Source organism: Bos taurus, chromosome 23 (assembly GCF_002263795.3).
Source record: "Bos taurus isolate L1 Dominette 01449 registration number 42190680 breed Hereford chromosome 23, ARS-UCD2.0, whole genome shotgun sequence".
Classification (NCBI taxonomy): Eukaryota; Metazoa; Chordata; class Mammalia; order Artiodactyla; family Bovidae; genus Bos; species Bos taurus.
In genome coordinates, this window is record NC_037350.1 from 22,947,473 (window position 1) to 22,965,167 (window position 17,695).

Sequence of the window (17,695 nt, forward strand, 5' to 3'; positions counted from 1 at the left end):
AAGGCTTCCTTTTCTCTCCTTGCTATTCTTTGGAATTCTGCATTCAGATCCTTATATCTTTCCTTTTCTCCTTTGCTTTTCACTTCTCTTCTTTTCACAGCTATTTGTAAGGCCTCCCCAGACAGCCATTTTGTTTTTTTGCATTTCTTTTCCATGGGGATGGTGTTGATCCCTGTCTCCTCTACAATGTCACAAACCTCAGTCCATTGTTCATCAGGCACTCTATCTATCAGATCTAGACCCTTAAATCTATTTCTCACTTCCACTGTATAAACATAAGGGATTTGATTTAGGTCATACCTGAATACTCTAGTGGTTTTCCCACTTTCTTCAATTTAAGTCTGAATTTGGCAATAAGGAGTTTATGATCTGAGCCACAGTCAGCTCCCAGTCTTGTTTTTGCTGACTGTATAGAACTTCTCCATCTTTGGCTGCAAAGAATATAATCAATCTGATTTTGGTGTTGACCACCTGGTGATGTCCATGTGTAGAGTCTTCTCTTGTGTTGTTCAAAGAGGGTGTTTGCTATGACCAGTACATTCCCTTAGCAAAACTCTATTAGCCTTTGCCCTGCTTCACTCTGTATTCCAAGGCCAAATTTGCCTGTTACTCCAGGTGTTTCTTGACTTCCTACTTTTGCATTCCAGTCCCCTATAATGAAAAGGACATCTTTTGGGGGTGTTAGTTCTAAAAGGCCTTGTAGGTCTTCATAGAACCGTTCAACTTCAGCTTCTCCAGTGTTACTGGTTGGGGCATAGACTTGGATTACCATGATATGGAATACTTTGCCTTGGAAACGAACAGAGATCATTCTGTCGTTTTTGAGATTGCATCCAAGTACTGCATTTCAGACTCTTTTGTTGACCATGATGGCTACTCCATTTCTTCTGAGGGATTCCTGCCCACAGTAGTAGATATAATGGTCATCTGAGTTAAATTCACTCATTCCAGTCCATTTTAGTTCGCTGATTCCTAGAATGCCTATGTTCAGTCTTGCCATCTCTTGTTTGACCACTTCCAATTTGCCTTGATTCATGGACCTGACATTCCAGGTTCCTATGCAATATTGCTCTTTACAGCATCAGACCTTGCTTCTATTACCAGTCACATCCACAGCTGGGTATTGTTTTTGCTTTGGTCCATCCCTTCATTTTTTCTGGAGTTATTTCTCCACTGATCTCCAGTAGCATATTGGGCACCTACTGACCCAGGGAGCTCCTCTTTCAGTATCCTATCATTTTGCCTTTTCATACTGCTCATGGGGTTCTCAAGGCAAGAATACTGAAGTGGTTTGCCATTCCCTTCTCCAGTGGACCACATTCGATGTCTGTATTCAATGAAACCTTTATTCTCTAGGCAAGAATACTGGTGTCGGTTGCCATGCCCTCCTCCGGGGACTGGGATCTTCCAACCCAGGGATTGAACCTGTGTCTCTTACACCTTCTACACTGTTTTTTTTTTACCACTAGTGCCACCTGGGAAGCCCATGTGGCAGATATCTCAGATAATAAAAATAAATAATAGATAATAAAAAACAGATCAATAAATTGATACCATTATTAAAATTAACAAAGAACTTTTAGAATGCAATATTGTAAAGTAAAAATAATAATAATAAAGAAATGATAAATGGTTAAAAAATACACGATTAATTTATTCACTAAAATAAAGAAAATTATGGAAAAAAGACAAAACAAAATTTTATATTAGAATTGTAACCTATAAAAAGAATCAAATGCTAAAGTCATAAAATACCTATCTGAAATGAAAAATCTATAACAGCAGATTGGACTCAACAAAATTAGCAAACTAAAGATCCCACATGCCACAGCTAAAGATCCTGCATGCTGCAACAAAGATTCCAGATGCCCCAACTAAGACCCAATGCAACCAAATAAATAAATAATTTTTTAAAGAAAGATTCATCAATATACTAAAACACAATAGAAAAATAAAAAAGAACACTTTTACTTGTAAATAATATTCTAAAATGAGATAGACATCAAGTATTTTAGAAAAGATGTAGAAAATGTAAAAGTTGGGTCCCTGGCTCCTAGCAGAGTATCTGGAATATACATGGGCAAGATGTAAACTCTAAAACTCCAGGGAAGCTAATGAGAAAAAATCAGAAAACCCAAAAAGAGGTAAATTAAGAGATGGGGGTTCAGGATGGGGAACATGTGTACAGCCATGGTGGATGCATGTTGATGTATGGCAAAACCAATACAATATTTTAAAATTTAAAAATAAAATAAAATAAAAACTAAAAAAAAAAAGAGAGAGAGGGATGCCAGACTCTCCATAGCATCAGTTGTTGTTTAGTCACTCAGTTGTCCTGACTCTTTGCAACCCCATGGACGGTAGCCCACCAGGCTCCTCTGTCCATGGGAATCTCCAGGCAAGAATACTAGAATGGGTTGCCATTTCCTTCTCCAGGGGCTCTTCCCGACCCAGAGATAAAACCCATGTCTCCTGTGTTGGCAGGCGGATTCTTTACCACTGAGCCACCTTAGCATTAGAGGGGGAACTATGAATATGGATGCTTCTTTTCCAAGGTGAGACAAATATGATCTGTATACAAATGATTCAGTTTTCATAAATGGTTCAACTCTGACCTGTGTGCCAGAGAAATTGATCCTCTGCCAGGGCACAAACAGACAATTTTTTAAATCTCTCACCTCCGGATTTTCCTTTCTACACTCTACTGCCTGGTGCTAGGGCTAAGGTTGTATAAACTACATTCCAGCTTTACCAGCTGGCTTTCGAATCTAGGACACTACATGGAGATTGTGAGGCTGGAGGAGGAAGAGGAGGATACTCTTTCTTTTTTGAAGCTATTTGGCTGTTACTGCCAGCAACAGGTCCCAGCTCCAGAACTGGCAATTTATTCCAGCTTCTTCCAGCTCTCCTAGGAGAAGCTTTATCGTACCCCGTCCTTAGAGGTCTCAGTGTCAGCTCACTTCTCTAAGCTTCTAAGTTCCAATAAGCCCAACCTCTTCACACAGACGAACTACAAACACAGATACAAATACACGCAACACTATCACTGTTTGCAAGCACCTTTGCTTTATTCGGAGAAGGAAATGGCAACCCACACCTGTACTCTTGCCTGGAAAATTCCGTGGACTGAGGAGCCTGGTAGGCTACAGTCCACGGGGTTGCAAAGAGTTGGACATGACTGAGCGACTTCACTTTCACTTTTCTTTTGCTTTATTCACAAAAGTATTTTTGTGACAATAATTTTTTCAAAGTGCCTATCTGGTCACAGTGAGGCAGAAGGATGCTTTGGTCATTATTTTGATAGCATGTGTTTTTAAAACAAACAAGATCTACCTACATATTTCTTTTTTACTGTGTAGTCATGAGTAAAAAAGGTCTGATGTCCCTGATACAGGCTTGCTCTGTGATTTGCTGTGGTCTGACCCAGAGAAGGATGTGCAAGGGTGGGGAGAAAATGATCGTGGTGCTTCCTTCACTTTTGGGGCTGATGTAATCAGTAAATTTCTGAATCCTCATGATTTAGACTTGATTTGTCGAGCTCATCAGGTATGAAATACAAAACTTTTGGATGTTTTGATATTTATTAACTTCATCCAGGTCTATGCTATTTTTTTTATTTTGAGAAAATTGAGATCTAAGAAAGCTAATTATTACAAGGAAAACAGAAGAGGTAAATCCTATACCTTGATTTCACAATTAATTACCTAATGATTAGTTAACTCTTTCTTACCCTCTAAGAGGAAAGATTTCAAAGGAATATATTTTTGTAGCTATTGCAATACTAACAAATTTTTCAATGCTTGTCTGCAACCTTCTATATCAGAAATATTTGATCCCATTTTAATATGATAGTTACATATTATAGATAACAATCAAATGCATTGTGTGGATTTTGATAAGAACATACCACACTCTAAAAATACATTTTTAAGATCATTGGGAAGATTTGATTATAGACTGTGTGTTTGATACCAAGGAGTCATTGTTAATTGTTTTAGCTGAGATGAATTGTATTGTTATGTAAGAATGATGTCCATAGTTTTCAAAAATGCATACTCAAGTATGTAGTGGTTAGATGTTTTGTTTTAAAATACATCAGAAAAAGGAGCAGGGAGATATATGAAATAAATATAGAAAAGTCTTGGTAATTATTGAATCAGGGTGGTAAGTAAATATCCAGTCCTGATGCTCTCTAGAACATAACTGATTTGAAATACACTGAAAAGCATTTTTTAAAAATCTTTTTTAGCTGCTCTTACATATTTTAAATTTGTAAATATTTAAAGATTCCTTGTTTATTAAGGTAAAATTTATTAAATTACTTATATGCTATATATACTTACATAGGTTTTTTCTGCAGCTTTGTGCCCCATAAACCTTGACTGCTTCTACCTCTTTATGTGATCCTATGTGATAACACAGATGACAGGCTTCTCATTTTCTGTACATGTTGTATATCACATGCCCTTTTTTCAGTTAAAATTTTCTAGTTCAATTGAATGAAGTCATATCCCCAAATTCTTTGCTTTTGGCAAAGTCATCTTTTAATCAGTGAGCATTGTGTTTATATAAGATTTCTTGTTGTGTTGTTCAGTCGTTGAGTTGTCTCCAACTCTGTGACCCCGTGGACTGCAGCACACCAGGCTTCTCTGTCCTCCACTATCTCCCAGAGTTTGTTCAGATTTATGTCCATTGAATTGGTGATGCTGTCTAACCATCTCATTCTTTGCTTCTCTCTTCTTTTGTCTTCAATCTTCCCAGCATAAGTCTTTTCCAGTGAGTTAGCTTCTTGCGTCAAGTGGCCAAAGAATTAGATGCTGAGCTTCCAAGGCTCAGACGGTAAAGCGTCTGTCTACAAAGCAGGAGACCTGGGTTTGAGCCCTGGGTTGGGAAGATCCCCTGGAGAAGGAAGTGGCAATCCGCCCCAGTACGATTGCCTGGAAAATCCCATGGACAGAGGAGCCTGGTAGGCTACAGTCTATGGGGTCGCAAAGAGTTGGACACAACTGAGCAACTTCACTTTCACTTTTCAAGGAATATTCAGGGTTGATTCCTTTAGGATTGACTGGTTTGATCTTCCAGTCAAGGGACTCTCAAGAGTCTTCTCTAGTACCACAATTCCAAAGCATCAATTCTGCAGTGCTCAGCCTTCTCTGGAGAAGGAAATGGCAACCCACTCCAGTATTCTTGCCTGGAGAATCCCAGGGATGGAGGAGCCTGATGGGCTGCTGTCTATGGGGCTGCACAGAGTTGGACACAACTGAAGCGACTTAGCAGCAGCAATATAAAGGCAAAGCAAATGTGAAAATATCTCTTTAGGAAAAAATGCAAGACACAAATATTAGTTGTTGGTCATCAACTTTGGAACGCAGAAATGTAGAAAACTTTCCTTTATGCATTCAAATTTTTTAAATGTTCCAATTATGAAACAAGGCCCAATTTAAATTATTTTAATTGAGATGTGACATCAATATTTGAACAGCTTTATAAGCCAATGGATTTCTTATCTATTAATAGACGCACTTACTATTTTCATTTCTTTTATCCTGATTTGTTTTCTAGGAAACAAATACAATTTGAGTTTTCAGACAGAACCCATATAAAAAGAACTGCATTTGCAACTGTGCACCTATATGCCCACACTGGTGATCTACAACCTGTGTTCATCTGCTTAGTTCAGTATTTTAAAAATATTTTAAAAAATATTTTTTAACTTTTTTTTTTTTTTTTTTGGCTATGCCTCTTCCAGTAGTCATGAATGGATGTGAGAGTTGGACCATAAAGAAGGCTGAGCACTGAGGAGTTGATGCTTTTGAACTGCAGTGTTAGAGAAGATTCTTGAGAGTCCCTTGGATTGTAAGGAGACCAAATCAGTCAATCCTAAAGGAAATCAACCCTGAATATTCATTGGAATGACTGATGCTGAAGCTGAAGCTCCAATACGTTGGCCACCTGAGGTGAAGAGCTGACGTGTTAGAAAAGACCCTGATGCTGGGAAAGATTGAAGGCAGGAGGAGAAGGGGACAACAGAGGACGAGATGATTGGATGGTATCAATGCCTCAATGGACATGAGTTTAAGCAAGCTCTGGGAGATACGAAGGACAGGGAAGCAAGGCGTGCTGCAGTCCATGAGGTCGCAAAGAGTTGGACATGACTGAGTGACTGAACAGCATGGCTTGAGGGTTCTTAGTTCCCCAACCAGGGATCGAACCTGGGCCCACTCCAGTGGAAGCACAGAGTCTTAACCACTGGACAACCAGGGAATTCCCTAGTTCAGTACTTTTACTGTTACTACTTATTCAGCAGTTTGAGCCTTTGTTCCCCTCATTTCCTTGATTGGTAAAAAGCACAAGTGATTGTCAGAAGCTTTCACCAAATTGCTATTAATATCTGATGTTAGGCTCTGCTAGTAAAATATCTTCATTAATTGTGACTATAAATTATTATCAGTAGTAACTATCATAATTTCTATTATCATCTTCCAAACATAGCATTAAACATATAAACACTTGGAGTAAGGAAATAGTGTCTCCAGGGAAAGAAAGTGTTGACTGCTTTGGTCATCAGCCTTTGTCCTTTCTCCTATGCCAATTTTTACCCACTTATCCCATCAAATTTGCTCTGAGAAAAAAATCTGATAGAATAAAACACAGCAAGACATTGCTCCTATCACCTAATTTTTTTTTCTCAAAGAAGTTTACAAATTTCCTTGCAATACATAACAGATTTTCTAGAAACTTTGAAATTTGCTTGCATATTGCTTCTATTGGCTTTTTATTGTATCCTATTTTTCAGAAGTCTGACACAAAAAAATTATGATTAAATAAAAGTGTTTAGGCATTATTCAGGGTTTTGAGTTTGTTTTTTTTTTCTTTTTCCAGCTTCACTGTCTTTTTCCACCATGGTTACCCTGATTCCTCTTCATGATGAGGTCCAGGTATAAGAAAAAGGAAACTCCTGACATCAGAGTTAAAGAGGTGGTTACCTCATGTGAATAAGTTCGTGACCTTTGAAGAATAACTGATCTCATTTCTGGACATCTCCCATTGTGGGTGATCATTTTTTGCAGATAATAAAGTTCATAATTTGGCCTCTCTCTGGGATTTGGTATTTGCCAGTGTTAAAAATTGCAACCTATCAACAAGATAGAACCTGTGTTCTACCCTGACTTCTCTCCTAAAATAGCCAACCCACCCTCTCTACTTGGGCATCTTCTCCCTATCACTGCAGCTTTCCTCATAGAAAATACCATTCATAAGCCACTCAAGAATTGGTAGAGACCTTGGAATTTCAAACTTGAACACTCCACCCTTGGCAATGCAATTACACACTCTTTACTGAGTGGGACTCTCCACTGTTGGTGCTAGACAACTCTAGAGTTATCTTCCGAGTCACAAAATGAGAGAAGGCTAGAGCCCTTCATATCATTATCTCCTAACACATCTTCTTATTCCAAATGGAAGCCAAGCACATGTTTGACCATTTTTATGTCTTCTTCTGCCTTTTCTCTTGATTGCTCAATCCTCTGTTTGCGGAGGTTAATGCTCTTTCTATTACTTCCTCTTTTTTTCCTAAACTCTGCCTCATGCACCATGAAAGAAAATCTCGTTTAGAATCCAAGCTGACTCTTGATGTGTTGAAGGGGATTTGAAACCAAATTCTATGCTAAATGTCAGAAAATTAAGACAAAATCTTTCTCTTTCCATTCCTGCTGTTATAGTCTGAATCTTACTCCTGAGACAGAAGGGTTGTCTTGACCTGACTATAGATGAGTTATGGAAAAATTACAAAAGAGAAAAACTCATTAATATTTTGTCAAAATATTAGTTCTTTCAGCACTTATATGTCCTTTTCTGGTGACTAGATAGCATAAGGGTGAGGGAGGTTCTTATTTGAAGGGGAAGGTGAAAATCATTTCCCATTTTTCCAACATCATCTTCCAAAATGAGAAGCATTTGCAAGGTATAGAAATATGACCAACATGTTATATTAAGTAATAATAAGTTATGTCTCCCATTTCCACATTTAATGGATTCTCAGGAAGACTGAAATATGCCAAGAATAGGAATAAATATTTTCCTTCTCTTATTCATCTATAATTGTGAAATCTTCAAATGGACATTTCCTGAAATTTTCCAACAAATCAAAGTTAAATTGAAAGATAATAATTGTATTATCTCATTGTCTGCTCCTAGAGTATAAGGATATGAATTATTCAATTGACTGGTCACTAAATAGATAGGCAATTTACTTGATTATTTGGCGAAATTACTGGTATAAATGTATGTTTATAAGGAGAAAGATTAGTGGAGCTAGCTATCTTTTTGCAGTTTTGACTGTCTACATCTATGGCTTCTCTTTCCTCATTCTGCCTGGTTCTTCCAGTCTTTGTTCTGTCTCCTGGGAGTTTTTCTCTCAGCTTTATAGCAACCCAATAAACTTGTGAAAATAAGAGAAAATTGTAACAAGCTTTAGCAATGCCAAAGAACTATACTGAGTAATTTCAGCAAAGACCTCTGAAACTGCAAGATGTGACACTTCGTATAATGAAGTCCCAGAAGCAAACAGAATGGTTAGCTATATATAAACACAGCCATAACCTCTCCTCTTACATGTAAATTACTTTTGGTGTTGAGGAACTCTAGGGTGAACTCATATGGAACACAGTGGGTTAGCCTTGAAGACATTAATGAATTCTCTGGTGGTAAAGAACACCTTCAAACTTGTGTGCACTCAACTGAAGGGCAAAGATGATCGCCTTTGTCCATCAACGACTTTCCAAGGTGGCTGCCCAAAGTGCTACTGAGGTATCCACTACCCATGAGCCTTTAAGGCAGTGGCAGTTCCAGACAGTACCAGTCCGAATGAGCTCTGGTACTTTAAACAAAACTCACACACACAAAAACGTAGCCTTAAAAATTATATCTTGGAAAAACACACAGGGCCTCAGTAGGGGAGATGTGAGAGCTGAAATGTGATGGATGCATAGTTTTGTAATAGGACATATTTCAACAGTACATGGGTCTGATATCTACAAGTTTATGTCCCTTGAAACAGAGCCAAATACACAACCAAGTCAAGCAAAACCCAACACTGAACTGGTAGCAAATATATAAGTTCTGTCTCATTCTCCTCATTTGGCTCATCCACGTGAATGTTTCTAAAACAATGCATTAAAATTCCCTCATGGTGTAACAAAGAAAGGATGAAAAAGGCAATCACTTTAGCTCTTCAAACAGCCCCTGTCTTATGTCCCTGGTTTACAGAGGATTCAATAAACTGCATGGGAGAAGACAGTAGCACATCAGGCAGATCTGAGTTTACAACTTTACTCATCAATTTACTAGACGAGGACCTCCAGCTTCAGTCTTCCTATCTTTAAAATGAGGAAATATATTATCTAATTTAAAAGGTTAATGTGAATCTGAAAGCATATATATACAAAGTGTCTGGCACATCACTGACTCTCAGTAAAAGAGATGTTATCATCTTAATTTATTTTCTCCTCTATGATTAAAAGATCAGCCATAAAATGTGATTTAAAATTAACTAATATTGTCTCACTCTTGATCCTGAGGGCACTCAACATAAAAACAAAGAAAATTTTTCAAAATATATAAAACAAATTAAAGTAATAAAATTGATCATATAAATAATAAAATTGATCATATTGTACATAAGATTGATTTCTGTTCTACATTTCAATAGCCCGCCCTCCCCACCCCATCCCTACCTCACCAAATTTAAATCAGACTTAAGGCCATGGCTATTCAGGGATGCTCTGTGTATATTTAGACTATATGGTTTTGCAGCCAAAGGGCTTTTGAACTGAATTCTAAGCCATATTCTACACAGTTAATCCCAGTGGGAAATGCAACTGCAAACTTTGCTCAGCTCAACTTAGAGTTAAAATGAGATCCGCGTGGGAGGCAGTGCAGCTTGGAACATTTACATACAATACAGGATGCATCTTTAATGCAAAAGAAGGGCTCATTGGGAGCATAAGGCATGAAAGCTTGAAATACCAGAACTGATGTTGGGAGCAAAGCTTCCCAGTGAAAGTGGAGCTGATTTACTTTTGCAGAAAGATACTGAGGGAAGAGTACATCCCAATTTGCCCTTGAATTGGAAAGTACGTTGATTGCTTATACACCACAGCCATCTCTTAAATTCATTACCAGTAAGATTTTGGATTACCTTCAGAAGACTCTCTGACAGGTTGTAGCAATTGGATCAATCGTTGTTGCATTAAACCAATATTAATTAAACGTTTTCACCTTTTAGTGGGACTTGTGAGATCCTGATTAGCCATGACAGATCATTATTTTTGGGAGAACATGGTCAAGATCTTGCAATGAGCACTGAGATGTAATCAGGCACCAATGTATGCGGGAATTAATAATTATACTAAATTGGCTGTAATGAATAATTTATGGTGTAAATTCTTATGCAATTTGCTATGGTAACACACAAGAAGATATGTGCTGTATTTTAACAAAGCACAAGTTTCCAGGAATAAAATAATGGCTAAAATAATAAGGAACCCACTTGAGAAAGAAAAGGCTTAGAGACTGATAAAGAGCAATAAGGTAAAAACACAGAATGCTATTATCATTGCCATCATTAATTAACATTCATTATTCATCCAGAGGTGCAAAGCCCTCAAACAAAACATTTACAGGTCGTAGAGAATTAATGCCTTGCCCTTCAACACTGACAGAGAAGACAGGCAGGCAAAGGCTGTTCTTTATTGCTTGGGTACTGCTGAGTATGTGGCTTGCTTTGGTTTGTTGATTGCTTTCTGGGCAAGTGAAAACATACTCAAACTTTTATTTACCCTAGTCTATCTTAACAATAAATATAAAATTAAAGAGATGCTTTAAAGAAAGAAAGTGTTGCTAGGCAGATTGTTGCCAAGGATGGGAATTTTGAGAAAGCTGAACTTGCACATTAATAAGTTCCCTGTTCTGATCACAATACCTGGCAGGTGTTGAGTGTTTCTCTGTGTGTAGCACCTTATGAATATGTTCTTATTAATCCTAAAGTCAATCTCATGAAAGTGGCAGATGAGGAAACTTATACCCTACACAGTCAGCATGTTCACTCAGCTTACAAAATTAGTAAAACCGTGATTCCAAAGTATTATAAGGTCTCCTGAGTTTGCAGAATATTCTATTGCCTTAATATGCTGGCAAAGAATGTGGAGTTTAATCAAAATAGCTACTGCTCAAATATGACTATAAATATATAGTCTTGGATTTTAAAAATATTATTAAAATCCAGCAATTTAACTTTTTAAAAAATTCTTGAATCGTGACTTGAGGTTTGATGTGATGTTATTTAATAAGAATCAAAGCACTGCACACTTTTTGCTGTCCACTTGTGATGATGTATGGATGTGAGAGTTGGACTGTGAAGAAAGCTGAATGCCGAAGAATTGATGCTTTTGAACTGTGGTGTTGGAGAAGACTCTTGAGAGTCCCTTGGACTGCAAGGAGATCCAACCAGTCCATCCTAAAGGAGATCAGTCCTGGGTGTTCATTGGAAAGACTGATGTTGAAGCTGAAACTCCAATACTTTGGCCACCTCATGCGAAGAGTTGACTCACTGGAAAAGACTCTGATGCTGGGAGGGATTGGGGGCAGGAGAAGAAGGGGACGCCAGAGGATGAGATGGCTGGATGGCATCACTGACTCGATGGACGTGAGTCTGAGTGAACTCCAGGAGTTGGTAATGGACAGGGAGGCCTGGCGTGCTGCAATTCGTGGGGTTGCAAAGAGTCGGACATGACTGAGTGACTGAACTGAACTGAACTGTGATGATGGCTGTTTAAAGAGCACATTCAACTAGCTTATTTGTAGATTATCTTTCATATTAATTTCTGTATATATTTATAGTTCATGCTTACTTTTGTCTTTGACCAATATATAAGACTAAACCAGGAAAAAAAAAAAAGAAGTAAATATTTAATCTTAGCGGGAAGAACTCAAATCAACGGAGTCTACAGATTCAATTAGTGGAATCATTCATTGCTATCTTTACACACAGGTGTTCTATCGATCACCTCATATAAATACTGAGTACTAGCTGAGTGCAACCCTGTGGTTATCATTTCACATGCTTTATGTTATCTAATCTGCATTGCTGCTGCTGCTGCTGCTAAGTCACTTCAGTCGTGTCTGACTCTATGCAACCCCATAGACAGCAGTCCACCAGGCTCCTCCATCTATGAGATTTTCCAGGCAAGAGTACTGGAGTGGGTTACCATTGCCTTCTCCACTAATCTGCATTACAGCCCTGAAAATGTATACACTACTTTTATCTCTAGTTGCATGGAAGTTAGCTCTTAGAAAGATTGAGAAATTTGCCCAATGTGAGTTCATACAGCAAGTGAGTGATGAGAATAAATTTAAATTCAGGTCAACCAGTCTTCAGAATTCACGTTACTAATTATGGTAACACTTCCAAACTATAGTCAGAGGCTTCACCTGATCTTTGCTGACTTTCTTCACACAAGCCAAGCCTTCTTCCATGTGATGACTAATGTCCTCAATTTAGAACTACAGTTGGTACCTAAATAACACAGACTTAAACTGCATGGGGTCCACTTTTATAATAAATACGTACTACAGTACAACACAATCCAAGTTTGGTTGAATCCAAAGATGAGAAATCGTGAATATGGAGGATCAACTGTAAGTTTTACTCGAATTCTTGACTGCTTGGGGTTCAGTTCCCTCACCTCCCCCTCTGTGCAAGGGTCAGTTGTATAGTATTTGACAGAGACTTTATACCTGATTGACAGCAATGACCTCTTGGAGATGTTATCACTCATTTTCACCTTAGTACGTATGGGGAGCTGAAGGCAACATTTGGTAGAGTGAAGGAGTTGAGTACAAAGAAAACGAAAAAGAAAGAAATTTTTCTGATGCCCTGGGATAGAGAATGTGTTATAGGCTTGAAATAATAGTAAAGTTTCCTACTCACTTTTTCCCATGACCCAGTCATCACCTTGGGGTCAATCTGGAAAGCAGCTGAGTGTGCAAACTCTAAGTACCTTTGCCTGGAAGACCCTTACCTTCCTCTCAACTGACCTTTGTACTCTCTGAGTTTCCATGCAATGGTTCAGCCCACTGCTTATTGGTATACAATCAACGGCAAGTTCTCCTACTTTACTAATACTCTGTGGAAGGACTGGAAAAGAAGGTAGGAGTTGGGTAGGAACCCTCTCCGAAGAACTCTTCTTCAAGGGAAGAGTTAGACTGTATTTGTGTTTAGGGTCTCTGTTTTCAAATGTTCGTCTTTTTTCTTAAATGCTCTACACATAATGACCGTTCAGTAAGGCTACCTGATGATGACGTAAGGACAATGATGGATGGTGATGCAGTCCTTAGGATACAATTGCCCTAAGAAGATTAAAGTAGCAGGGGCAGACCTCATCAGAGTAACAAAATTCTAAAGAAGATGCTGCTCTTATTTTTTACCCAACTACGTACATATGTGCTCTCTTTCCACAGAAAATGTTTTCTCAAGCAGTCATAGGAAAATTCATGGAAACAAACAACAGAAAATGAAACGGTTTTTCCACTCTTCAAACATGTTTGACTTCGCAGCACTTCGACTTTCCAAGAAGATTAGTATTACCGATAAATCACTGTACTCACAGATGCAGAGCAAGACAGAACACAGGGCTGCCGAGGCATACATTACGACAATAGATGCCTTAGCAACAGTTTTAACTGTTCTGCAACAGATTGTGCCCTAAAGCAGTAAATACCCTGCATACAGGAGGTTATTTAGCTTTTGCTTTTTCTAAGTGAATAAGTAGGGAGACAGACAGACTGATAGACACACAGAGATGTATCTCATCATTTTATATTGTTTTTAGGTTTGAAAAACAGTCTGAAGAGGTTAGGTAACAGGAAGCTCTTAAGACTGATATGAATCCAGAAGCTGTCATGTACACCTAGCCGTTTAAGAGAGAGTTTACCAAACAAAAGGCATTCTTACCAAAGCTCAAAGGTGGGGCTGTGAACATCACCATCAGCCCTGGTTCAGTCTGCAGAGATCTGGGAATCTGGATGCGTGTTTTTTTTTCCTTGAACTTAATCTTCCATCTGTCTTATGTTCTGACATTCTGACATTAGATGAATTTTATCCAGCAGACATGCTTCTAACAATTATACCCAGAATTGTAAGTGAATTGAAACACTACACAGCTCCAGGTGGAACCACTTCAAACTGAAATAAAAAGCCAAGACCATAAAGTTCCCTTAGTAGGTGAGGGACCATGTCTTTACAGCATCCTAAGAATATGTTCTTCCTACATGGTTTTCACTGCATCCCTGGATGCTAAGGGTGAGAAGTCTGCTTTACTTCCTCCTTCCTAGTTTTCCAGGGGTGACCTGTCTGAGTTAGGGAAAAGCTAGGGAAAAGCTAGGGAAAACTTTCCTTGCCACTCTAAGAACACCCTGTGTGCCTGCCTCACTGAATACCAAAAGATAACATGGATAATATAAATCTGTTAAATTTTCCTGAGACAGGCTTGTGAGGTTCCAGAGTCTGGCTTTGGTGGGGTTCCTTCTTCCTTAATTACCACCTGCATTCCCCAACATAAGAATAATCTCTCCTCTCTCTCTCTCACTATAAGACAAGTTAAAATCTATGTGCCTCAACTTTTCAATGGCAATGATAATGGGAGCTACATTATAGTTTCTCTGTGAGAATTAAGTGGCATAACTTTGAAACAGAGAGACAGACGATGTGTTTGCATCACCTCTCATCCTCTTCCTTGGGATACTTTTCCTGAGAAAAGATGGTACACTATTCCTTCTGAAATGCCAAGAAACCCAGCAAGGCACCAAGAGGCAACTCCCTTGCATTGCTTCTCCTGCTCCTGCCTTTGCTTCTCCTGGACTAGCCCTTTACGTCATAATTGAAGTAATTTCTGAAATTGCAATCTGAGCGTAAGTAAAAATAAAATAAGTCATCCTTTGTCTGTTGTGCTTCAGACCGTAGGCTTTTTTCTGACCCAGGTACAGGGACTGTTCCACAGGAACAGACTGGCTCAAGAGAGGACTATTTCAAGATTCCAGTCTAACTGTTCAGTTTTCTAACGTTTTCTTCTCTGTATAGTTCCCTCAGGAATCTCAATCGGGTGACATGTGGTTGATCTAGGGGGAAAGTTCATGTTCAGGTGACCCTGCATCCCAGCCATTGGTCTACAAGCCCATCTTTCTGTGCTTAATATCTATTATTATTTTGGCAGGCTGAAGATGTATGCAGCAAGGGCTGGCTGTGGAGCAGGACATCAGGGAATAAAGTCCCACATAAAGAAATGAGAGCTCTGAGGTTGGGAGAGATTGAGAAAGAGCCTCAGTGTTCAGAATTCAGACCCAGAGTATCAAAGGGAATAGAATTTACTAAGCAGGGTAGACAGGCTTGTGTGGGGGAGCCAACTCATAGACAATACAACCTGCCTTTGTCTTCAGGGGAGAAGGCCTGTCTGTCTCAAATAAATCAGAAGATGACAGAGAGCCTGTGACAGTTGTCAGAAACAAGAAAGAGAGAGAATGTGAGACTAGGGACTCCCTTGGTGGTCCAGTGGTTAAGACTTCGCCTCCCAATGCAGTGGGTATGGGTTCCATCCCTGGTCAGGGAGCTGGGATCTCCCATGCCTTGGAGCCAAAAAAACGAAACAGAAAAGAGAAGCAATACTGTAACAAAAATTCAATAAATAGTTACTAATTAACAACAACAAAAGAATGTGAGACCAAAAAGGAAGGATCCTGGAGCTGGGAAGGCAGAGGTAGTGTCTGGTCACATATTAGGGAACTCTGGCATGTTTCAGAATCAGGTCTTCCACGGTGGGGTTCCCAAAGGACGTTGGGGATTTGAGACACCCTAGGAACTGGTATCATTTTAGTTCAACCTTGATTAGGCTCAAGTGGTCTCAGGGATCCTTGGACTTCCCCCTCAGGGTCATAGACTCTGACCACACTCCTTAAAACCCAGGACTTGCTGCTTTTAACTCATTTTGACACACAAATGAGCATATTGCAGCCTAGAGGTTATTTACTATTAACATAAGGGATTAGAGACCTTTAAGAAAAAGAAAAGCTAACATCTAACTCTATCCAATGACTAGATAATACTGTAAGTTTATTAAAATTGGAAAACCAGCAAGCTGGAGGAAGAACTTGCAAAATATTCATAGTAAAAATCACTGCCTTCAATTTGCAGTGAATTTTAATAATTGAGACTCATTATGTTTGACCCATAAAGGATAACCTTGATGGTTATTTGTTATGTATTCAGTTTTGTCTGCCTTAACGTAAGCTTAAATATTAATGGAAAAAAAAGAAAACCTACAAAATCCCTCAAGCTGCACTGTAGGAGTCCAGTGCTTTTTAGCTGGTGGCAATGAATATAATCATCATTTTAGTGCTAATTTTTAAAGACAGCAACAAACATTGAAGCAAATAATTTAAAGCATGCTGGCTAAAATACTGGACAATTTGCATATGCAAAACACACAGCTTAGATTCTAGGAATCTTTTTTCTTGGATAAACATATTGAAGAATGTGGGAGATGATAATCTATAAAATATGGGGAGAGATTTCTTGGTTGGGTTAGGGGAAGAAAAGGTGCAGTGTTAATGGTAACTGGCTACAAAGCTATTTAGAGTGTTCCTTACTTGGGTTACTACAGCCTGGTTTACTTTAGTAATAATATAACACAGTGGTTAAGAGTAGTCTTCATCAACAGATTTTCTAAGCTTAGATCTTAGCTCCACCAATCACTAACTGTGTATGTGACTTTGAGCAAGTTAAATTCTATGTGCCTTTCACTACTATTCAATGGGGATAAACATGGTAACCACATTGTGGGTTTGTTGAGAGAATTCAGTGATATACACCATGACCAAGTGCTTGGATGACAATAAATGTTCATTCTCTGTTAGCTATTGTTATTTGGTCATAACAGGGATAGCTAAAGGACATCTCATTAGACATTGCTGCTGCTGCTGCTGCTGCTAAGTCGCTTCAGTCGTGTCCGACTCTGTGCGACCCCAGAGACGGCAGCCCACCAGGCTCCCCTGTCCCTGGGATTCTCCAGGCAAGAGTACTGGAGTGGGGTGCCATTGCCTTCTCAGAGACATTGCTAAACTTATGAAAAGATTAATTTTAAAACAGCAAAACCTTTTTAAAATTCAAAAGTTACTCCAAACATTTAATGAATGTTGATTAAGCAGATCACTTGAGATTATCACAGGGAATCTGTGATATTAGTAATACCAAGGCTCCCTCAAAGCATTTGAGGGTAGATAATTAATTCGCCAAACATTAATTGAGTACCAATTAATGACAAGCAGATACAGTTGATTTTTGGATATGTTTTGTTTACCTTTGTTTCTTCTTGACCCTGAAACTAAGTTTCTTCAAGCAGGTCATAAATTTAGTAAATGAGTGATCTAATAAAGAACTGCAATATGATATGATTAATACAATAATAGGGCTCTATAGAAAGCTCTGTGGTGATACAAAGTGAGGAGTAATGATTTATTTCATCTTATTGGATTAGGTAAGGCAAAAAAGCAGAATTTTTGACAAACTCAAGAAACAACCAGATTAAGAAGCGATACATACAAAGACCTATGGTAAAAACATCATGGTGTGATGGTATCCTGGGAT

At 38.6% G+C, this 17,695-nt stretch overlaps 1 non-coding gene across 1 annotated transcript; it reads right to left on the minus strand.

Annotated features, from left to right (window-relative positions):
• Positions 1–6,191: 6,191 nt before the first annotated feature.
• Positions 6,192–6,264, minus strand: TRNAG-UCC (transfer RNA glycine (anticodon UCC)). The gene has a single exon. It is a non-coding gene; the product is annotated as a tRNA-Gly (tRNA).
• Between the last annotated feature and the right edge of the window lie 11,431 nt (positions 6,265–17,695).